The sequence below is a fragment of the Pituophis catenifer genome, unplaced genomic scaffold, assembly GCF_029215685.1.
Source record: "Pituophis catenifer annectens isolate HBS135680 unplaced genomic scaffold, rPitCat1.0.hap2 SCAF_2, whole genome shotgun sequence".
In the NCBI taxonomy this organism is placed as follows: domain Eukaryota; kingdom Metazoa; phylum Chordata; class Lepidosauria; order Squamata; family Colubridae; genus Pituophis; species Pituophis catenifer.
The window spans coordinates 28,270,666-28,296,014 of NW_027256882.1; the positions used below are offsets into that span (position 1 = coordinate 28,270,666).

Here is a 25,349-nt window from a genome sequence, read left to right on the forward strand (position 1 = left end):
TTAGGGGTTTTTCTTTATCTTTTACCTTTGTATTTTCCAAGTTGGCTGGAATCACGACCGCTTCTGCTCCTCCCGTTTCTTGAAGCAGGCTTTCCTCCGAGAGCTTGGCTTCAGCCATAGTCCGTCTGCCCAGATGTCTGGGAGGGAACGGGATGATTTAAACTCAGCCAGCCTGGATTTGGAAGAGAGTTGGGCTGTCTGTCAGATTTCGGTTCTGTCTTAAATAAGTTCCATTATCAAGCGCAGAGTCTAATAAATCACTTTTTATTAAGAACAGAAATAGCCGACATTCCTGATTCTAATTGCAGCCCAACTGGCCCCTCCTTCCAACCCCCTCCTCTTCCGCTCTCCAACCCCAATGTCCCATTGGCCATCATGCAGATCCATCTCTACCTCCCGGCACGTTCTTTTCACAGGAATGTAGCCCCCACCCTCGTCTCCCAGGAAACACTATCTATGCATACAAAACTAGGTAAAAGTTCATCTTGTTATGTCAGCACTGGAAGAGAGCCTAATTTGGAACGCTGACATCCAGCTTGGTGAAACACCAGAGAACTCACACAGGAGAGAAACCCTTTGAATGTACTGATTGTGGGAAAAGGGTCCGTAACAATTCCAGCCTGGTGATACACCAAAGGACTCATACAGGAGAGAAACCATTTGAATGTCCTGATTGTGGGAAAAGGTTCAGTAACAATTCCAGCCTGGTGAAACACCAGAGAACTCACACAGGAGAGAAACCATTTGAATGTCCTGATTGTGGGAAAAGTTTCAGTCAGAATTCCAGCCTGGTGACACACCAGAGGATTCACACAGGAGAGAAACCATTTGAATGTCCTGATTGTGGGAAAAGTTTCCGTAACAATTCCAGCCTGGTGATACACCAAAGGACTCACACAGGAGAGAAACCATTTGAATGTCCTGATTGTGGGAAAACTTTCAGTAACAATTCCAACCTGGTGACACACCAGAGAACTCACACAGGAGAGAAACCATTTGAATGTCCTGATTGTGGGAAAAGTTTCCTTTGGAATTCTGAGCTGGTGAGACACCAGAGGACTCACACAGGAGAGAAACCTTACGAGTGCCCAGACTGTGGGAAAGATTTCAGTACTAAGACTAGCCTTTTAAATCATGTGCTTATACACATGGGAGAAACCATTTAAGTGCCCCAAGAGTGGATGGTGCTGCAGGAAACATTCCACCCTTATTGCACACAAGAAAATGCACATGGATTTTTCAAAGTGATGAGTAATGATCTAAAGCAGTGGTTCCCAATGTTAGCGGTACCAAAGTGGGGGGCGGTGGGATGACTTAGGGGGGCAGTAAGAGGCATGGGGGGCAGCAGGGGGCCGCTAAGTGGCAAGGAGAGTGGCCCCCACCCTTTGGCCTGTGCCTCGCAGCAGTTACCTCCTTGCAAGCAAACATCAAGAAAAAACAGCTGCTTTCAGCTTCTGCATATTAATTGCATATTAATTGCATTAATAATTGCATATTATTAATTAACACAAGTTGATTAGATTGGCCTCCCGACTCTCTCAGCTGTTTTGCGCAGGGCTCTGCTGCTTGCTTCAAAGAGTGTTGGAGCAGATTTTTTTTCCCCCTTGTGCTAATCAAGCTATGCTGAAAACAAAACAAAGTAAAGCAGGCTGTTTGCTGTTTGCTGCAAGGAAAAATGAGGCAGAGGCAGAGGGAGATTTCTTTTTCTTCTTTTTCATCACTAAAAAAGGTAGGTGCAAACAATGGGAAATTTAGGGCAAAAGAGGAGAGTTCAAGATTTTAAAACACAAAAGAAAAAAAGAAAGAAAAGCAAAAATAAAAATGGGAAGGGAGAAAAAGAAAATAATGAAAGAGAAATGTTATACATATTTAGAATTGAAATATGAATAGTAGTAAGAATTAAATGGGAAATCATGATTGTAAAAATGAAATGAATAATAATTGGAATATTTGTCTTTGTATTTTTGAAATCTCGACAATGATAAGTTTTTTTTCTTGTTTTTAGAAATACGAATAAGTATAAACTGTAACAATTGAAATACCTTTAATGGTCTATGTGGGTGAAAATAAAAAAGATTAAGTTGTAGGTTGCATAACATTGTCCTATTTTTCATTTAACAGTATTTTCACATAAAATTTCTACAACTAGCATCCTTCTCTTTATTAACAAATTAACATTTTCACTGACTCTTAACCATTTTCTCTTAGTCTCTCCACAGTTCTCTTTCTTGATGTTGTCCTCCCTTTCTCCCGTTTCTTTACCTTCTTTTTTTTCCTGTTCTTATATCTCCCCTTAAGTCTTTTTCCTTTAATTTTAACTCTATTACTTTTCATTCTCAATCTTACCCCATTTATTTCTCTTTTCTTGATATTTGAGATGTATTTTCCCATATCCATTTTTATTCTATTACTATTGAACCCAGTGTAATCATCTTTCTTTTTTCCCCAATTATTTCCTTTTCCATATTATCTCCTTTGTTTCTCTTGCTTCTCATTCATCTTTTCTCTTTCTTTTTTTTGCAAGCTAACCAATTCTCTGCTCCTTTATTTCCCTTAAATGCCTCCCTTACTTTTTGAAACATCTCCCTTAATGTCTCATATTCAGCCTTTTTCTCCCTGGGTATCCTTGAGATGTTCCACCCCAGAATTTCCCAGGCAGCATCTCTTCGGGATAAGAGCACTCAGGTTATAGTTAGAGATTGTGAGTCCTCATGGAAGAAGAAAACAAGAGGAAAGAGAAATAGTTTATCTTTTCCTAACAATTCATTGCACCAAGCATGTCTGCTCAGATTGTGAATGAGGCACGCAAATGGAAGAAACCATATGAATGGCAAATATATTCGGGGGAGTTTGGGGCAGTGACAAAAGCAGTGTAAAATTTCAGGTTGAAAGGCTATTCTGCCTTGCGTGTGACCTTCATGGAGAAGAGCTGTAGGAATATTGAGTTGAGGAGTGTGTTTTTGAGTACAGGATCTCCAGGTTCATTCACAACTCCTGTTGTGATCTCCTTCGCTTGGAGGTTCCTCCTTGTTAGTCTTTGATGGCTGGGAGGTGTGAGCAGAACCAAGGGATTGATACCAGGGGTGGGTTCTAAATATTTTTACTACCGGTTCTGTGGGCGTGGCTTATTTTGTGGGCGTGGCTTGGAGGTCGTGTGACTGGGTGGCCATGGCTATGTGTATAGGGACTACTCAGAGGGCTGAAAAAAGTCATTTCTGACAGGTCCTCGCACTTTTGACTGGTTCTCACACTTATGACCATCCTCACATTTATGCCCGTGCAGCATTCTTAACAACCATGTCACTCATTTCACAACTGTTTCTCTACACCATGGTGATAAGATAGGGCAAAAAACGTAAAATGTGAGGACAGTCGTAAGTTTGAGGACTGGTCAAAAGTGCGAGGACCAGTCAAAAATAACTTTTTCAGCCCCCTGAGTAGTCCACATGCACAAAAGGACTACCCGGAGTGTAGAGTGACCACACACACAAAGGTTGAGGATATATGTGGTAACTTTATTGTCTTACATAGTGACATTATATAGTTTGTTACTACAAGTTACAGCAATACTTGGCAGCATCTCATTGGCTCACAGAATCTTTTAGGTAACTAGAACCATTACTTATAATGTTATCTATAGACATGGAACCCTTGTCATGATCAGATCACGCGCTCCTCCGCCTGGACCTTTGCACCGCTACACCCCACTGCAGGGAGGCGGAGCCAATAAGATGGGTCCGCCCCAGGTGCCTGATGGATCCTGATAGGTTCCAGATGGAGCTTGGGCCATTTCCTGAGAATCTGGCACACGACTCGGCCGAGGACCTGGTGGCTGCCTGAGACCGGGCGGCTGGTGGGGCCTTGGATCAAGTTGTGCCTTTGCGGCCTCTGACCCGGTGCCGATCCCTTGCGGCTCCTTGGTTTACCGAGGAGTTGAGGGAGATGAAGCGCCGGAAAAGACGCCTGGAGAGCGGTTGGAGGGCCAGTCTCGCTGAATCTGACCGAACACTGGTAAGGTCGCATATTAAGACCTACTTAATGGCGATAAAAGCGGCAAAGTTTAACCACTTGTCCGCTCTTATTGCGTCATCAGAGAATCGCCCGGCCGCCCTGTTTAGGGTGACCCGTTCCCTGCTTCACGCGGGAGCACGGGAGGACCCCTGGAAGGCAGGGCGGAGGATTTCGGACAATATCTGTATGACAAAATCGCTCAGATCCGGGGGGAGTTGCACTCTGACTGGGTAGATTCGGGCAGGGTGATGAGGAATAGTCTTGAGAACGTTATCTGGGAAGAGTGACTCTGTGACCCCGGATGACGTGGACAGGATTCTGGGGAGACTTAGTGCGGCCACATGTTTACTGGACCCGTGTCCCTCCTGGTTAGTACTGGCTTCCCGGGAGGTTACACGAGGCTGGCTCCAGGGAATTATTAACACTTCGCTGAGTGAGGGTTACTTCCCCATGGCCTTGAAAGAGGCGGTGGTGAGGCCTCTCCTCAAGAAGCCTTCCCTGGATCCGGCAGTATTAGCCAACTATCGTCCTGTCTCCAACCTTCGCTTTGTGGCGAAGGTTGTTGAGAGTGTGGTCGCATGACAGTTTCCGCAGTACCTGGAGGAAACGTCTTATCTAGATCCATTCCAGTCGGGTTTCAGGCCCGGGTACAGCACGGAAACAGCATTGGTCGCGTTGGTAGATGATCTCTGGAGGGCTCGGGACAGAGGTTGCTCCTCTGTTCTGGCCCTGTTAGAACCATCGACCATGGTATCATGCTGCACCGGTTGGAAGAGTTGGGGTTGGGGGGCACTGTGCTTCGGTGGTTCTCCTCCTTTCTCTCCGACCGGTCGCAGTTCGTGTTGGCAGGGGGGCAGGGGTCGACCTTGAGGCCTCTCATATGTGGAGTGCCTCGGGTCGGTTCTCTTGCCCCTTCTGTTCAACATTTATGTGAAGCCGCTGGGCAAGATCATCTGTGGTTTCGGGGTGAAGTACCATCAGTACGCTGATGACACCCAGCTGTACATCTCCACCCCTGACCACCCCAACGATGCCCTTGAAGTAATGTCCCGGTGCCTGGAGGCTGTGCGGATCTGGATGGGGAGAAACCGGCTCAAGCTCAACCCTTCCAAGACTGAGTGGCTGTGGTTCCCGGCATCCCGATATAATCAGATGACTCCATCTCTGACTATTAGGGGCGAGTCTTTGGCCCCCTCGGAGAGGGCCCGCAATCTGGGTGTCCTCCTGGATACGCAGCTGTCTTTGGAGGAACACCTGACGGCTGTGGCCAGGGGGACTTTTTGTCAGGTCCGCCTGATACGCCAGTTGCGGCCCTTTCTTGATCGGGATGCCCTGCGCACAGTCACTCATGCCCTCGTCACCTCTCGCCTGGACTACTGCAATGCTCTCTACATGGGGGTCCCCTTGAGGGGCACCCGGAGGCTCCAACTGGTCCAGAATGTGGCCGCGCGGGTAGTTACGGGAGCTGCATGGCGCTCCCATACAACACCCTCCTGCGTGAGCTGCACTGGCCCCCAGTGGTCTTCCGGGTGCGCTTCAAGGTATTGGTTATCACCTTTAAAGCGCTCCATGGCACAGGACCTAGATATCTCCGAGATCGCCTGCTGCTACCGACAGCCTCCCATCGACCTGTGCGCTCCCACAGAGAGGGCCTCCTCGGGGTGCCATCAGCCAAACAATGTAGGCTGGTGACCCCCAGGGGGAGGGCCTTCTCTGTGGGGGCACCCACCCTCTGGAACCAACTGCCCCCAGAGATTAGGAGAATCCAAGACCTCGGTGCCTTCCGCCGTGCCCTTAAAACCCTCTTTTTTCAGCAAGCCGGGCTGGCTTAACTTATTTTTTAAATGTTTTAAATGGGTTTGTTATTGTTCTTAAATTACGGGGCCAAATTTATATATATTCTTTTAATACTGTTTTAATGTTTGTAATTTATCTTTTTATTCAGCTGTACACCGCCCTGAGTCCTCAGGGAGAAGGACGGTATATAAATTGGATATAAAATAAAATAAAATAAAATAAATAAAATAAAATAAAATAAAATAAAATAAAATAAAATAATAAAATAATAAAATAAAATAAAATAAAATAAAATAAAATAAAATAAAATAAAATAATAAAATAAAATAAAATAAAATAAAATAAAATAAAATAATAAAATAAAATAAAATAAAATAAATAAAATAACATAAAATAAAATAATAACATAAAATAAAATAATAAAATAATAAAATAAAATAAAATAAAATAAAATAATAAAATAAAATAAAATAAAAATAAAATAAAATCTAGGGTTAACACACATCACACTTCCTATCCTCTTGTTCCTCTTGTTTATAGAGTTAGGGTCTAATGCCATTTCCTGGCGCCTACATATGAGTAACCTTCCTTATCTGAGGTTTGCCATCCAAGATAAGGAAACATTCCTACACACAGCAGACTACAGGCTCCTATATGTCCTCTTTTTTTATTTAATTTTGAGGGAACAAAGATTTTTGTATGTATCGCAATTGATGAGGAGGCAGAGAGAGAGGAGCAGGACAAAACATAGTAATTAATGAGGGAATACACTGAATGAAACAACAGCAAGCGACTAACATGACAATAATAATTACAGCATAAAAAAACAACTGCTTAAGCCAGGACCAATCAGGAAGCCAATTGGTCAACCAGTCAAAAGGAGAGGAAATAGCATGAACATTATTCTGAAAATATGATTGGAGTTTAGCAAGTTCATCTTCAATGGTTTTGTTCAAAGAGTGAAAATGAACAGCACGTCCACGACGGCCAACAAGTTTACAAAAACCTCCTTGTCGTGCTAATGAATAGTCAATAGCAAAACGTTGCTGGAGCACATCCTGATTCAGGTCCTCAATTTCATGTTGGAGATCACGAACAATAGCAGCAGTGGCATTAATTGATTTCTCCAGGCGACATGTTAAGCCCAGGATAGAATGTCTATTTTCTTGAGCTATTATTCCAGGGTAAGCCCCTAAGGTGATCACCCCAGTAATAGCTCCAGCCACAGCACGGCCATAGTTATTTAGAGAGGACAGTTGTGTATCAATGATGACTTCATCAGTACATGTAGGACCTAATGGAGCACGGCGCCGTCGTGAAGAAGAGGAGAGAGTGCCAATCTGCACAGGTAGGGAAAAGTAGCCAATAGCAGCACACTGATAGTTTTGAGGGTGTACGTTGGTTGCATATTTGTCAAAAAGAACCACATGTTAGGGAAGCATTAAAAATAGGAAAATTATCAGGATACATTTCAGGCACAATATTAGGCCCATATAAAGAAGAATTAAAGGTTCCCCAGAGCCAATAATAGTCAGTACAATAAGTATAATTCCCTACTTTCAATAAAATGCGTTGAGCCTTAGCATAATCATTCCAATTGTTAAGCCAAGTATGGTGAGCATAACAGCAAAAACATAAGCCTTTAGTAAATTGATTAGTACGAAGATAACGCCAACAAACAGAATTAAGTTGCATTGGCGGCTTAGAAAACAACCAAGAATAATGAATGGTTTGCAGCTGTGAAACAATAAAGGAAGAAGATATTAAATCAGGTATGAAAGCAACTTGACCCAAAGCCATAGGAGGCTCATAATACAGGGTGACATTAGTACCGTGAACCAAAAACATATATTGAGCATGACAAACCCAGAGATTAGGACTAAATTGTATAGGCTGAGTGTCATGCAAAGCAGTAACAGAACCAAGAAAAGACAAGAGAATACAAGAAGGAATTGTAACAGAATTAGCTGTAATAATAGCAAAGACAGCAGCAACTAGATTTTCAGGAGTCTGAGGTAGGGCAGCATGAGCCAACTGTTGTTGAGCTTGGTATGTTGTGGCCTTCACTTGCCCCCATGTGATTGGCGGGGGTTGTTGCCACTCAGGATTAGGAGCAAGACAATACTTCACTAATGGCTTGTCAGTGGTTTTATTGCACGAAAATGAACATTAACAGGAACATCTGAAAAAGAATCTACAAGAGTTAAATAATTCCAGGTAAACAAAGCAACAGATAGTAAATGTTGAATCTTTTGCAAATGGTATGGACCAGACTCATGCTGTAGCTGTCTCTGCAAGAAGGATTTAAAAGTTCGAGGGGCACGTTCCACAATAGCTTGTCCTTGAGAATTATAGGGAATGCCATGGACTAAGGTTATTTCCCATTGCTGACAGAAAAGACTAGAGTCTTTACTGATATATGCAGGACCATTGTCAGTTTTAATTTGAACAGGGCGGCCCATGATTGAAATAGCGGCTAAACAATGGCGACATCCTGAGCCCGCTCGTGACAGGATGCAGTAACCCAAAGAAAATGAGAATAGGTATCAATGATAACATGTAATTTATCATATGGCTTGAAAGAGGAAAATTGTGTTACATCCATTTGCCAAATTTGATTGGCAGAGGTACCCCTAGGGTTGACCCCTCTAGGGAACGGAATGGCTGACTGTTGGCAGGAGGGACATGCTCGTATAATATCCCTGCGCCAAAGGAATATGAAACTGTTTTGCCAAAGATTTTGCATTTTGATGAAAATATGAATGACTGGTCACCGGATCAGAAAATAAAGAAGCAATTTCCTTAAGGGATTCATCTGCAATGCGGTTACCTTTGGTTAGGGCATTTTGGTAATGAATATAAAACTTCTCCAAGATAATTGGAGAAGGCAATCTGATAACTTTCAGATATCATCATAAGATGATCATGCTCAATCTTTGTACGGGTGAAGGCAATGCCTATCAAATCTTGTCCAATCAGTTGCAAAGCACACTTTCGGCCTTTTATAATCAATTCTTCTAAAGCAAACTGGTAAGGATAAATGTTTCTAGGTGGAGTAGGAGATAAATTTAACCACTCATGAATAGCTATTTTTAATGTGCTCTTAATGGTATATAAACACCCAGTAGGCAATGGAGAAGTAGGAAGAATAGCTAAGCGTAGTCCTGCTTCTATTGACTCAATTTGGTTAACATATTGTTGCTTAACTTTGTCCAAGATGAGCTGTAAGGACCTTTTTTGATCATTCATCAAATGAACTGTATCACCAGGGGGTTGCGCTCCTTTTAAGGGTTGGAATAGAGGTAACATATCACCAGTTGTTATGCAGAAGAAAGGCTTAGCCCAGTTAATAATGCCTAGCGACTTTTGCCATTGAACTAAAGTATAAGACTTTTGTACCTTTAAGTCAGGCAAACTGGAATAGAAGAAGCTTTCAGTAACCTAGGACCCAAGTATAGGTAAGGTTCAGTTTTCTGAATTTTATCATCTGCAATAAACAATCCTTTCTGTGCAACAATAGTTTTTAATTCCTGCAGAAGGGCTATAGAATCAAACTGAGGAGCAGCTATTAAGATATCATCCATGTAATGATAAACCAAATAAGATGGAAATTTCTCACGAAATGGCTGAAGTGCAGCGTCCACAAAATACTGGCACAAAGTAGGAGAATTAAGCATGCCCTGTAAATGATATCGTTTGGTTGGCATGCTATTATTAAAACAGGAACAGTAAAAGCAAATTTTTCTTTATCCTGTGGTTGAAGCGGAATAGTAAAGAAACAATCTTTTAAATCGACAACCAACAATTGATAAAAATTAGGAATTAGATTAGGATTAGGAAGACCACATTGCAAAGGACCCATCGGCTGAATACATCTAATAATCTCCATTTCCCACTTTTCTTTTTAATAACAAAGACAGGAGTATTCCAGGGGCTAGTAGAGGGTTCAATATCACCAGCAGCTAATTGTTCCTGAACAAGTTGCTGTAAAGCAGATAATTTTTCCACTGAAAGAGGCCACTGCTCCACCCACACGGGGGCAGTAGAGAGCCACTTAAGGGGAAGAGCCATCATCCAAAATCAATTTTGTATTCAAAAAGGAAAGGAGGTCCCGACCCCAAATATTAGTATGAATATCTAAAATATAAGGTTGCAGGGCAAAGGACTTACCAGCTGCTGTGGAGAATTGAATATCACGCACACTCTGCCAGGCTGGAGTTGAACCACCTACACCCCGTAAAGAAGAAACTGACTTCTTAGGCCATTGGACAGGTCACTGTAAAGACGAAATAACAGTAACATCGGCTCCAATATCAAGCAACCCTTGAAAAGGTTGCTTATTCAAATAGAGAGTTAACAAAGGACGAAAGGAAGTAACAGACTGAAGTAAAGCCACAGAAGGAGAGGTAGAACCAAAGACCAGCATCCCCACAGGTACCCCTGTGCCAGAACAAGGGACTTGATAGGGAAGCAAAAGTAATTGAACAACAGAGGATTGTTCACCCAAGCCTGAATAAAAAAAAAATTCCAGTGTAATCAGAATCAATAACACCAGGGACTACAAAGCATCCTTTTTTATGAGCTGAAGATCGAGGCAAGATAAGACCCACTAAACCAGAGGGAAGAGGGCCTTTAAATTGAGAAGGAATCAATTTAACCTCCAAAGGAAATTTAAATTCCACAGATTCCTGCGTTATTAGATCGATCCCAGCACTACCTGCTGTGGCTGGGACTGCAGAGGAAAGGCTGTGGGGAGGAGACATTACTAGGGGAAAGGCACTCTTTTGGCTCTGGGTGGGTGCCGCACCCATTGGCAAGTTTCCCAACCGAAAATGGCACTGATTAGCCCAATGAAATCCTTTTTTACAAATTGGGCATTTTTTAGAAGGCCGATTTTGAGAGGCTGCAGGAGTCGAGCGACAGTCCTTTTGAAAATGTCCAGATTTACCACATTTAAAGCAATTGCCAGCAGGACGTTGCCCTTTTTGTATAGCAGCAGCTAAAAGGTGCATTTTATACGTTTGAGAGTCAATATCCTGGCAGACCTGCAGCATGTCAGCCAAAGTATAATGATTGGTAGCTTTTAAGGGCTGCAAGGCTCGCTTACAATCAGAATTGGCATTTTCAATAGCTACTTGCTGAAGAAGCTCCCCTGCAGCTTCTTGATGGTCAAATTGTTGACAAATAGCTTTAGACAATCTCTCTACAAAATCAGCATAGGGCTCCTAGCCCCCTGTCTAATGTTGGAAAAATTTGCCCGTGGTTCCCCAGCCTGTGGCACCTTTAAAAAGGCACGAAATGCACATTCAGAAACAATAGTTAAGGTGGCCGGGGGAAGTTTAGCAAGTTCTGCCCCAGACATGGAGGAATCCCGTTGACAGGATTTCACCATTTTTTGAAAAGAGGACTGAACAGCAGAGTTAGAAAATTTAGTAATCTGACCTGTGTTATTAGGAGCCGAAGGAGACAGATAATCCGTGGAGGAAGGGGGACAGATAACAGCATTAGAGTAACATGGAGGTGGAGAAGATAAAAGAGACAGTTCAGTAGTTCCAAATTTTTCCACTGCATATCTACATAAATGCCATACATGCAAAATCTCTACCTTAGCTCTTGGCTCAGCATGTAAAACTTTCCCAATTTTTTCCCAATCAGATAATCTTAAACACCCCTTTTCAGGATACCATAAACACTTATTTGCAATCTCCTGGACCAGCCGTAAGAGACTGCGTTCTGATACATCAGTGTGATTTTTCTTAAGTAAATAGCTTAATTCTTCAGCATGCTTTCTTTGTCCCTCAGAAAGCAAGATGAAAGGGAAGAAAGCCAACCCCAACAAATATAAAGATATTAAGATAAAGAATGAATTGTTAAACTTTAAAGAATAAAAGAGAACAAATATGAATAAATAGCAATAATTAGAAACACACATACAAACATACAATGTATTTTCTTTGAACAGAGTATTTGGCCGGTTCACAAATTTAAACAGTGTTTAGTCATTTCAATTAAATTTACAATTTCTATATTTCCTTTTTGCCATATTTATTCCTCATCTATTTTTTTAAAAAACCAATATTACCCTTCATCCTCATCTCTAATCTTAATCAAATTCAATTTTTCCCTTCTATTCTATATTATACCTCTTCCCATTGTCATCTATTTTTATATCCATCCTCACATTGGTTAATTATGTAATATTACAGTTGTTTAATATAAATTCAACATTTTAATATAAATCAATTAGTTATATAACTATCTTTTTTGTATATTAATCAATATGAACATGAATATTCCAATTATTTCCATGCAATCCAATTTCTTACAAATCAATTAATTATATTTACCAATAATAATAAATCAAATAATTTCCCCCATATATTCCTCCAAACCACAATTTAACCATCTCAATTATTACAATTCCCTATTTAAATAGAGCTTTTTTTCTTTTGTGTTTTAAAATCTTGAACTCTCCTCTTTTTCCCTAAAGAGGAACTATCTCTTTAGGGAAAACTACCTTTCCACTAAAGGTAGTTTGCACCTACCTTTTTTGGTGAGGAAAAAAAAAAGAAATCAGCCTGCCTAATTTTCCAACATTGCAGCAACAGTAAAGCAGGCTTTTACTTTCAGTTTTGTTTTTCAGCATAAATACGGGGAAAAAAATCTGCAGTCTTTGCAAGCAAGCAGCAGAGCCCTGAGCAAAACAGCTGAGAGCAAATCAGCTGAGAGTTGGGAGGCCGATAGAATCAAGGGGCTAATTAGCCTATGCTGAAGCTCCGTGGGCCAATAAAATTACAAAAGACCACCGAACCATTTGTTAAATTGCTGGCTCGCCCGCCCCTTGCCCACCACTATTTATTGGCAATAAATAGTGATGTGGAGGGGCGGGGCAAGGGGCGGGGTGAGCCAGCAATTTAACAAAGGGTTCGGCCGAACCCCCTAGAACCGGCAGAATCCCACCACTGGGTCAATCATAGGTTCTTGGCACTGCAAAGTGGTATCCTCAATTATATCTGGATGTACTGTGGATAGATTATATTTATTTATTTATTTATTTATTTATTTATTTATTTAATTTTATTTTTTATTGAAAAAGTTTTTCAAATACAGATTTTCCCCCCTTTTTCCTCCCTCCTCCCTAACCCCCCCTCCCCCTCCCCCCCCATGGCTTCTCCAAAATAAAATCCAAATTGATATCACATTATATAATACTTTACCATCCTTTTACACCACCCCCCATATGCTAACCATTTCTTTCTAACATTATTATTATATCCCCCCTATACTATACATTTCAGAGCAACATTCAGCTGTAAAATTATATAATAAATCCTAATTTGGCATTTATTCAACTCATAATCTACCCATTTCCTCCATCCCCATACATATATCTCTTAATTCAAATCTTTTACGTATATTAATATCTGAACATAACATCCATTTTCCTAACCTAAACAATCAGTAACCTAACCTATCTCCACCCACTTTCCTACAGGTCTACCATACATAATATTTTTAATATCTTTGTTCTTCTGCCCACACCACTAAAAGATATTTCCATATATAAATAAAATCCTCAAATGACTTTAAGTTTGTAATCCATATAGTATCTTCTGTAATGTCTTTCAACTAGATTATTAATTCCATCGCCCATGTTAGGGTAACATCAAGTTCTGCTTCCAACAGTATATTCAGTATCTTCAATTACCATCTGCCCCCATCAATAATAAGTGTTTCTGTATATAAAAAACCACCCGAGTGACTTTATTTTTATATTCCATATAGTATCTTCTGTAATGTCTTTTGTCTAGATTATTAATTCCAACCACCACGTTAGAGTAACAACCAGATCTTCTGCATGCCCCAATTCCATAGTTCTCTTGCCTTATAACTCAACATATATGTAATCCATTTTCCAAAGAGTCCAAAATAGAAAGTTCCAATCCGCTCAATCAAAGGCCATCTTCCACATCCCAAAAACACCAGCACTGCAGAGATCTGTTATTCTTCTCAAAATAGTATAAGTCTGTAATTTGCCTCAGTTATATTTTCATGTATCAGCCTTTTATAAATCCCGCTTATTATATTTAATCGTCTCTTAAGTAACTGGCATTAGTCTGTTGGCTAAAGAAAAAGAAAAAAAATTTTTTTGTTTAGTTTAAAATTTTTTAGTTTTGTAGAACCTGCTTCTTTTCTTAACTTGTTGTGGTTTAGATCTCCATCCTGGTTGCCTTTCTTGGACTTGTATATCAGCTGATTGAATTACATGCTGGTCTGTAACTTGATAAGACATCAAATCGAAATCCAAAGCCGCCTCTCCTATATTTATAGATGATCCAGCTATAGCCTCTGGAGGAGAATCCAGAAGCGGCTCATCCAAAAAGGCCTCTATAACTTGTTGTTTTTCCATTACCTCCATCTCCATCTGCTTAGCCTGAGTTTCAATTTCTTGTTCATTTTGCTTTTCTTTATCCCACTCCTGTGTTCCTAACACTGATGACATACGTGGAGATGTTAGGTCCATTTTAAAAACCTTGTAGTAAAATTCTATATTTATTTATTTATTGGTTCGATTTATATGCCGCCCTTCTCTGGAGACTTCATACTTTTGTATATACCTGCTTAGTAGGGCTTTCATCCCCCCCCCCCCAAGCGGTGTTCTTTTTTATACAAAGTCAGTTTATTGCCCCCACAATCCGGGTCCTCATTTTAAAGTGCTGTTAACTAGCACCAGCTGCCTGCAATTACTGCAAATTCAAATCTCACCAGGCTCATGGTTGACTCAGCCTTCCATCCTTTCAAGGTAGATAAAATGAGGGCCTGGATTGTGGGGGCAATAAGCTAACTTTGTATAAAAAAGAACACCGCTTAGGGGGGGCCGAAAGTCCTACTAAGCAGATATATACAAAAGCATGAAGGCTATTGCTTAACGCATTGTAAGCCGCCCTGAGTCTCCGGAGAAGGGCGGCATATTAATCGAACCAATCAATCAATCAATGGGAAAACAACTCAAGAAGCCTGAGAAACTCTGGCTGCCTAAACAGAGGGGTAGAATCGAGATCACATGAAGTATTAGTACCAATTTATAATGCTCTGATTAAGATCACACTTGGATTACTGCAACCAGTTTTCATCACCACAATATAAAAAAGGCGTCCAGACTCTATAAAGAGCGCAGAGAAGAGCAGAAGGGATAATTAGTGGGTTGCAGTAATTGGGAATGAATCGTCTAGTGAAAGGAAGGACTAGGGGTGACATGATAGCAGTGTTCCAATACTTGAAGGGTCAACTTCTTTTCCAAAGCACCAGAAGGACAAGACAAGAAGAAATGCATGGAAACTAATCAAGGAGAGAAACAACCTGGAATTAAGGAAAAATCCCATCAGTGAGAACAATTAGCCAGTGGAACGGAATGGCTGCAATTTTCTGCTGCCTGGAAGATTGAAAAAGTCTCTTTTGAGTGAAGGTTGATTCTTCGGGAATGGCTTCCCTCCAGAGGTTGTGGGGGCTCCATTGCTGGTGGCTTTTAAACCGACGGGACAGCCATTTGTCTGAGATGTCATTAAGACCTCCAAGGTTTCTTCCAGCTCTCTTCCAAACCTCCAGTGACAGAGCTCCCTCTGGAGGGAAACCAGCCCCAAAGACTCAACCTTCATTTGAAGGAGACTTTTTCAAGCTTCCCACCAGCAGAAATTGCAGCCACCAGTTTCCCAGCCTGCAGCACCAGTGGGCTTCCATTTGGGGAGGGAAGGACCTGCAGCAGCAGCAGCTGAGAGGCTTCAGCCCAGTTGCTTCTCCGCTTCCAGCCCAAGTTGCTCCCGGACTCTCCTCCCACCTGCTGCCCTCCACTCACCTGCCAGCTGCTGCTTCGACCATGGAAACAGCACAAAAGCTGCTCTGCACACCAACTTCCTCCCATCAGCCATCCGGAAGAGGAAGTTTCTCTGCGCGTCTCCTCTCCTCCCAGCCTTTCTAGCAATGCAGTTGTAAGGATCGCCTCTCCTTCCAACCTAAGAAAGTACGAACTCTTGAAAGGTAGTGGTTCAAAAGGATTCTTTTATTAAGCAGAAGTGAAAACCATCCAGCTAAAGCACAATCTGAATGCCTTTAGGCAAAGCAGTAGGATTAAAATGGTAGAGACCCCTCCCTTTAAGTCAGAATGCAGATTTCAGCCAATACACAAGTGTGAAGATGTTTTCTTTACTATTTCCTTTGAGAACCCGAACAAACATGCATTCCCACCACTACCCTTTAAAGTGAGGCAACCCACATGGCTACCATAAAAATTCCTGCAGGTAAAGGGAATCTCAGGCTTTCTTGGCGCCAGGATATAGGTTGTAAAATATCTGATGACACAGGCCATGCTAGTAAATCGAATCCAAGTCCCCCCTTCCTCCACTTGAATGGCAGTATCACTTTTAGGGAGCTGACATGCTACCCTCCTTAGAAAACAAAAGGGTCCACCTGTAAAAAATCTGACAGCAGTACTTGGTGATTTTAACTCCTTAAACACAACCACAGGCGCCGCCTGTTGTACTGTCCGCTTTCTAGCCACTGGTGTTACCTGTTTGAGCGCCATCTCCAGACAGGCAGAAAAACACGCTTGTCCCCTCTCTTATCTAAGGCGGTTGCAAGAGGTTTTCACTGATTAAATGCTACCGTCATTTTTGACTTCTGGCAACTGACCCAAACAAAATAGTGAAATGTGATACCACTAAGCTTACAAAATTAGCTACGTACTGAGCCCTGAAAGTTTATGACATTTTATTTTTTTATTTTATTTTATTTTATTTGTCAAGCATATATAAGAAATATTTTTCTCTATAAAAGAGAAAGGTCCAATGCATATTAAAAGGGTTTATAATGTTTTGTTAGAAAGGGATTCAGAAACTGAATTGGTTAAAGATTGCATGATAAAGTGGGCACAAAATTTTGCAGAACCAGTGATGTTGGAAACATGGGAAAAAATATGGGTTCAGAATGTTAAATTTACACAGTCACAGAATTTGAGGGAAAATTTTTATAAAATGTTTTATAGATGGCATTTAGATCCTAAGAAATTGTCGTGCATGTCACATGTAAATGCCTTATTCTCTAATGTGTAAATAGTATATGAACGGGGTATCAGGGGTTAATTTATTCTTCACTTCTTAATGTATTCATAATTTACCACTCCCACACCTAGCTCCACCCATTGTATATATAAGGAGCTGCATGCACCCATTTCCTCGCTTCTATCTGTGAATATTCAGTGAATATAGAATGCCTAATGTAAATAAAAGGAGAAATATTTAAACCTTTAACTCTTACTATATTTATTGAGTCTGATCCTGAAAATATTGCAACAATCTGGTAGCAGAGGATGGTTAATTGACTCAATAAAAATTTAAAAATGTCTAAGAGAGATAGGCCCAACACCAGGGCATACAGCAAAGAAATGGAAACGGATCAAGAAATAATCGATGAATCCACAAACGCGATTTCGAGAGAATCCGAAGAATATACCACTGAAGACGAAGAAATAATAAATGAAAATGATGATCGAGAGGAAATCAAAATAGAAAACAACGAACTCAGGTCAGAGATATTAAAACTATTAAAGAGCCAGAAGAATGATGAAAGCCTCATCGCGAACCTCCAAGATATGCTGAAAAACAGCAGAGCAGCGAGAGAGAAGCACATCACTACTGAAAAACCAAAAGATTCAAAAATAGTGAGTGATATGACTACAGAAAAAAATACTATGAAGAAGAAAAACGGTGATCCCGCGCAAAATTTTGAATGGCAGCCATCTTGGTTTCAACAGACCTCCAGGGTGAGCGAAGCAGAGCCAATCAGAAAACTCGATTCAAAATTTCTGGCGTGAAAAACATTACTAGACAACGAAAACGAAAAAGAAAATTCAAACACCTCAGAAGAATCAGAATCGGAAAGTGAAGGTGACTCAACAGATACTCAGATAAAATCAGCAATGAAAACGCTTTTTGCTGCATTTGGGCCGAAACTAAAAATTACCAAAAAGCCAACTAGAAAGCAAGCGAGCAAGCCAATGCCTCAAAATCTACCCGCTCCCATCCTGACTACGAGAGCGCCGACGCCCGAACCCAGAGAGCCCTGCAGATACCGCCCCACGCCACAGACCGATGCAAGCACCAACGCTCTCAAAAGAAGAAAAAGAACAGCCGCCATCGTCAGGACTCCCAAGATCGAGCCAGAGACCGATTCGTCTGAGGAGGAGCAGAACGAGCGAGCCACAACGACGAGAACCTCTCACGACGACTCCAGGGACGAAATGGACAACGCGCATGCGCAAGACTACGCAGACGGTCCAGGAAGACATGAGTTGCTGAGAAGACCGTGCAGGCTCGTTGCGAGCATTCCCACGCCATTTTGTAATTTCCAGCATTTACGAGACCACGGACTACCTCAGGTTGTAAGTAATGGACCTAATAATGTCGGAAATTTGCCCAGTGACTTCCCAAAGCTGAGGATAGATGGCATTAATTTACAAGAATGGTATCAGCAGCTCCAGGTTGTCTTTATGAAAGAAAACTTACTGTTCTTTATCACTAGTCCCCCAAAAAGACCTTGGACTCTAAAATTAGACTGTTTACACCATAGAGCATTTTTCTTATTAATTTCTAGTGTATCTCCTGCTATGTATCACAGCATTAAGCAAAATCTGACTGTTTCAGAAATTATTCAATGCATGTTCAATTTATTTCACAGTGACAGTGTAGCTACTACCACAAGGATGTCTAAAGATTTCTTTTCATCTAGGATAAAACCAGGGGTTTCCATAAGTGAACACTTAATATCTTTAAACAAAATAAGAGCTGAACTGCATTTAAGGGGGGAGGTGATTTCAGATCAAACAATGAAAAGTGTTATCATCAACTCACTTGACCCATCATGGGATAATTATATGTCACATTTAGACACAATCAATCTAGGATACTTATCCATAGAAAGTCTATCCAATAAGTTAATAGCTGAAGACAATTCAAGGAGGAATCGCTCTAACAATCACATAGAACACAAACCATATAGAAATGTAGCTTTTCAAGAAAAATATAATGAAACATTTAGATGCCACAACTGTGGATCGAGGGAACACAATAGAAGAGATTGCCCCAAAATTTCAAAAGAAAGACATAGGTCAGAACACAGAAACAAATACAATTACAGACAGTCTTCCATTGATAGACATAGATATAGAAGCCCACCAAATTACAAAGAGCATAGAGGGGGCAGAGATAATTCAAAGGATAGAAAATCTGGTTCACTGAATGGACTAAATAAACAAGACAACACTAACATACAGCAAACTGAGAACAATAATTGGCTTATTGATTCTGGAGCAACTAATCACACCACTAATAACAAAAATATATTATCTTCATTTGTAGAAGATAAATTTGTAATAAAGGTAGCTAACCAAGAAAAGGTTCAAGTATTAGGTAGAGGGAATGTAACCTTACCTGGCCTAGGAAAAATAGAGGGGGTATTACTAATACCCGAAATACCTCATAATATACTAAGTGCCATAAAACTAAGCAGGGATTCTGATATTAACATTGTTTTTTCTAAAGGAAAAGCGACCTTGGAGAAAAATAAAATAGATATAGGCACTGTAATGATTAAAGGGGGCCTACCTTATTTAATAACAAAGGAAAAATGGTTGCACAACATTGATTCAAATATGGAAGATTGTATTGAACTAGATGATGGAAACATTAGCAACAGTGACAATGATGAATGTAGAGTAGCTCATGATCACAAGGATGCACATAATGAAAAAAAACCAAAAATAGGTAAGCCAATTCATGATGAGTGTGCTCATATTTTGCATAAGAAGTTAGGACATGCCAGTTTTCCTGTAGTACAAAAAATGACTGAACACGCAGAAGGTGTTAAAATAAAAAATTGTGAAAACTATTTGGAATGCTCAGTATGTAAGTCTACAAAACTAAAAACTAGCCCCAGACCAAGGAAATCAACTAGGTCAACCAACAAAATTTTTGATTTAGTACACATGGATTTAGTTGGTCCACTAACTCCATCAATCACTTATAGAAAACGTTACTTCTTAACCATAGTGGACGATTATAGTCGCTATGGATTTGTTTATACATTAAAACACAAAGATGAAACTTTTCAGAAATTTAAAGAATTTTATAAACGCGTAGAAACACAACACAATATCAAAATAAAACAAATCATGACAGATAGGGGATGTGAATTCATGTCTAAGGAATTCTTCCAATGGCTGAAGGACAAAGGAATGTTACATTACACATCTAGCCCATTTTCTGCGTTTCAGAACGGAATTGCAGAGAGGAAGAACTCAACATTACAAACCATGATTAGATGCACATTGGAAGATGCTGGCTTGAGCAAACAATTCTGGTCAGAAGCCCTACATTATTCCAATTACACACAGAATAGAACCTGGTCCAGCATTGTAAATAAGACACCATATGAAGTGATGTATAATAGGAAACCAAAATTAGTACACATGCACATATTTGGAGTCACTGCAGACGTACACATACCTAAACAATTAAGAAGAAAGGGAGAAAATGTGTCTAGAAGACTCAGATTTATGGGATATGAGACAGGCACAAAAGGATACAGATTCATTGATAATAATAACAAATTTATAGTTTCCAGAACAGCTGTGTTCCACGAGCAGGCCAACTGGTCTAAAATACATCTTAATGAAATATTCCCAAGTAACAATAAAGATACAAAATCCCAAGAGAAAGGGACTATAGAAAAGCAAAATGACAACAAACATAGAAACAAAACCAAAACATGGACAAATAGCCAACACAAAATAAAGACAGACACACTAACAAAAAAGGAAGCAAGATATTTGCATGATAATAATAGTAAACCTGAAAAAACAATTAGAAACACCAGAAATCAAATGCCAAATAAATACAAGGATTACATAATGCATATGGATGGAGAATCAACGACACCTAATACATATGAGGAAGTGTTAAAACTTCCTCGTAAAGAAAAAGAAAAATGGGAATTAGCAATGAAAAAAGAGATGGAAAGTTTACAAGGATTAAACGTATTTACACCTGCAATTGCACCAAAAGACAAAACAATTATTGGTACTAGGTGGATATATAAAATTAAAAATTTAGAGGGAGGCAATACTCTATACAAAGCTAGACTAGTTGCACAAGGTTATGCACAGAAATATCCGGAGGACTATACTGACACATATTCCCCCACAGTAAGAACTGAGAGTGTCAAAACAGCTCTAGTAGTAGCATCAGCACTCAATCTCGATGTATTCCAATATGACATACAGACTGCGTATCTACACGCAAAACTAGATAAGGAAATATATGTAAGAGCACCTCACAGTCAATACACAAACAAGAATGAGACTTGGTTGTTAAACAAGAGTTTATACGGGTTAAAACAATCTGGTAAACGATGGTATGATTGTTTAGTAAAAGTACTTAAAACTATGGATTTCAATGCTACTACTGCTGATAACTGTTTCTTTGTTAAAAAAGGTGATGATTACATAGAATTTGTATTGATCTATGTGGATGACATTTTATACATAGGTAAACATAAAGAAAGAAGAGAAACATTTGTAACTAAGCTAAATGAACATTTCTCATTGAAATCTTTAGGCAAAGTAAATAAGTATCTTGGTGTTCAAATTAATAAGACTAAAAGAGGATTCAAACTTACTCAGAGAGATAAGATCATAGAGCTCTTAAACAAATGCAATCTAAGTGATGCCAAACCTTGTGATACTCCTATGCAGACTGACTTCCTAAGAAATGCTGATGAATCATCCCCTGAATTCAAAGATAACACGTTCTATAGATCAGTCATAGGTTCACTTCTTTACATTTCTAATTGGACAAGACCTGATATCGCTTTACCCCTCAATTTATTGTCCAGACATGTCAGCAAACCAACAATGTACCATTGGGAAGTTGTTAAAAGGATATTAAGATATTTAAAAAATACCTTAGATTTTTGTTTGATGTTAGAACCTAATAATATTAAGGAACCAAACCTCACATGTTACGCAGATGCGGATTGGGCTGGAGACACTTCATGCAGAAAAAGTACATCCGGTTATGTATTCCTCCTAAATGATTGTCCAGTTTACTGGTACACTGGCAAACAAGAATTAGTGGCCACTTCAACGACAGAAGCAGAATATGTTTGTTTATCTAAAGCTGCAAATAACCTTGTATGGTTTAATGATTTAATTTCAGATGTTTGGAAAAAACCTGCTTTACCTTTTGTCATGCATGAAGACAATAAAGCGGCTATTGAAATATCTAGATCTGACGCCATTGGACAAAGGTCCAGACATATAGACATAAAATTTAAACATGTGAGACAATTATCTCAGGATGGATTTATTAAAGCAGTGCATTGTGAGACATCAGAACAATTAGCTGACATATTGACAAAGCCTTTACCTTCTAAGCAGCATAAATACTTGACTTCCAAGTTATATGTTTTGTATTGTCCTGAATCTGAATGTAATTGGTGTAGCATAACGAATCGGCATTTAGAGGGGGATTTGTCACATGTAAATGCCTTATTCTCTAATGTGTAAATAGTATATGAACGGGGTATCAGGGGTTAATTTATTCTTCACTTCTTAATGTATTCATAATTTACCACTCCCACACCTAGCTCCACCCATTGTATATATAAGGAGCTGCATGCACCCATTTCCTCGCTTCTATCTGTGAATATTCAGTGAATATAGAATGCCTAATGTAAATAAAAGGAGAAATATTTAAACCTTTAACTCTTACTATATTTATTGAGTCTGATCCTGAAAATATTGCAACAGTGCATGTACTCTAATGTTCAACCAAAATGCTGGAGATGTGATTGCCTAGACGCCACATATTATCATGTGTGGTGGACTTGTAAGAAAGTGAAGGCTTTTTGGATAAAAATTTGGTGGGTTATGCAGAATGTTTTGAAGAAAAAAATTCAGTTTTCTCCACAATTGTTTTTATTGGGTATAGTTAAGGGTTTTACATTGGGTGAAACAAAGTTGATATTGTATATGATAACAGCAGTGAGATTACTGATAGGTCAATATTGGAAAAATGAAGCTATGCCTACTATTGATGAATGGACTTTGAAGATGGCCAGCTTTGCAGAGATGGCGAAGATTTCAGCATACTTAAAAGATTGCTCACAAGAGACTTATGTATGGGAGTGGAAAAAGTGGATAGACTATGTGCAGAATAAATATCAAACTAGGAAATATCAGATAGCTTTTAACTGAAAGTATTATATAGAGATAGAATAATTGAATTTTGTGAAGATGTGAAAAATATATAGGGGGTGGAGGGGTTCAAGTTTTATAAAAAGGGGATTTTGATTTGGATTATATTTTGTGGAAGTCTGGGGGGGAGGTGTGGGTTAAGGGGGATTAGGGAGGGTTAGGGAGGGTTGGGGGGAAAATGGGGAGAAAATGTAATTGTAAAACTTTTTCAATAAAAAAAAAGCATATATAAGAAAACATATAAAAGCATAAACATAATTGGAATACATGAAAAGAATAAGAGTAAAAAGGGACATTAGGCCAGGGACGGGAGGCGCGATGGTGCGCTTATGCCTTACAGACCTCTTAGGAATGGGGTGAGGTCAACAGTAGACAGCCTAAGGTTAAAGTTTTGGGGGTTTGGGGAAGAAACCACAGAGTCAGGTAGTGCATTCCAGGCATTGACCACTCTGTTGCTGAAGTCGTATTTTCTGCAATTGAATTTGGAGCGGTTTACCTTGAATTTGTATCTCTTATTTGCTCAGGTATTGTTGTGGTTGAAGCTGAAGTAGTCATTGACAGAATCTTTTTCTTTTTTTTGGCAGAATTTGCTATTTTAGGGGCTGACTCTCGATAGAAATCAATGCCTCTCTACATCCCAAAAGTTTAAAACTGATTTTCTGTGGCTCCCAAGATTTTAGGACCTGCCAGGCCCATCAAGTGAAGATACTCCAAGGGAGTGCTATTTTTAAGGTTTATAAACTGTAGTGGAACATGGAGGATGACTATGTACAGCATTTTATGATTCAGTGGGCACAGAACTTTGCATGTAAATCATGCTTGAACAATGGGAGAATATGTGGATGAAAGATCTAAAATTCAAATTAAACTATAAAAGAAAAGTTTTATAAGATGATGTACTGTGTGTATCTATCCCTGGACAAATTGTTCAGAATGTTTAAAGGGACCTTGAATATTGGAAATGTAAAGAGCTTTTTATGATTTGTAGAAAGTCAGCACCACTCCCCAGAAGAATGAAATATTTTGGGAAATATTAAAAAGGCAGAATATTATATTTCCCTAAATGAGAAATGGAGAAACGTGTTTTTTTAGAGGTAGGAAGGCAGACTCAGTCTTTCTTAATAGCCCCCAGCAGGCATTTTGTGCCCATTAAGAAAGATGGGGCCAGCCTATCTATAAGAGCAGTGGTGGCGCAGTGGTTAGAGTGCAGTACTGCGGGCTTCTTCTGCTGACTGCCAGCTGCCTGCAATTTGGCAGATCGAATCTCACCAGACTCATCCTTCCGAGGTGGGTAAAATGAGCCAGATTGTTGGGGACAATATGCTGACTCTGTAAAACCACTTAGAGAGGGCTGTTAAAGCACGGTGAAGCGGTATATAAGTCTAAGTACTACTGCTATTGCTAAAACAAAAGACCTTCAGCTCCAGGATGATGGGATTAAGACCCTTTAGGACAGTGATGGCTAACCTTTTTACCATTGCGTGCCAAAAGTGGGGGGAGCGCAGGGAGGTCGCGTTCACATGTGCCCACACCCATAATTCAATGTCCCCCCGAGCCCCGCGCATGCACGCACAATCCCCCTGTGTTCCCGCCCTCACTTATGGCATGTGACACAAAAAGGTTACTGGTGGGTCCATGAGGCCTGTTTTTCTCCCTCCCCAGGCTTCAGAGGCTTTCTTGGACCCTGGGCAGGGCGAAAATGGCTTTCCCCATCCCTCTGGAGGCTCTCTGGAGGCTGGAAATGGCCCATTTCCTGACTTCCAGTGGGCACAGAAGGACTGAAAATCAGTTGGTGCTGAGCTAGGGCAACTCTCGCCTGTCCACAGATATTGCTCCGTGTGTCACCTGTGGCACGCGTGCCATAGGTTCACCATCATGGCTTTAGGACATAATAAAGCATTTAGCAGAAGACACATATTTTTATATAGCCCTGAGGGAGATTCAGAGGCTTTGGGATCACTGGAAGGGTTTCCAATGTCTAACCATAATAAAACGAGACATGATAAAGATGTGCACTAAAATATGACACCAAGGAAAGAGAAAAAGGAAAACAATCAGATAATATTAAGTATATTGAGCATTTTACTATTTTAAATTTTAGAAATTTGGCACCTATTTGAATTTGATAGGGTGGGTGACAGTGCTGGGCTAGGAGCAGGGAGTTAGTTTGTGTTCTCTACTCATATAGATTGACAGATGATGCTGTTAATATGACTCTGCACTACATCCTACAATG

The 25,349-nt window shown here is 40.1% G+C and overlaps 1 pseudogene; it reads left to right on the plus strand.

The window, feature by feature from the left end:
* The window catches only part of LOC139310043 (zinc finger protein 850-like), a 218,579-nt pseudogene that overhangs the window by 25,572 nt on the left and 167,658 nt on the right, over window positions 1-25,349 (plus strand).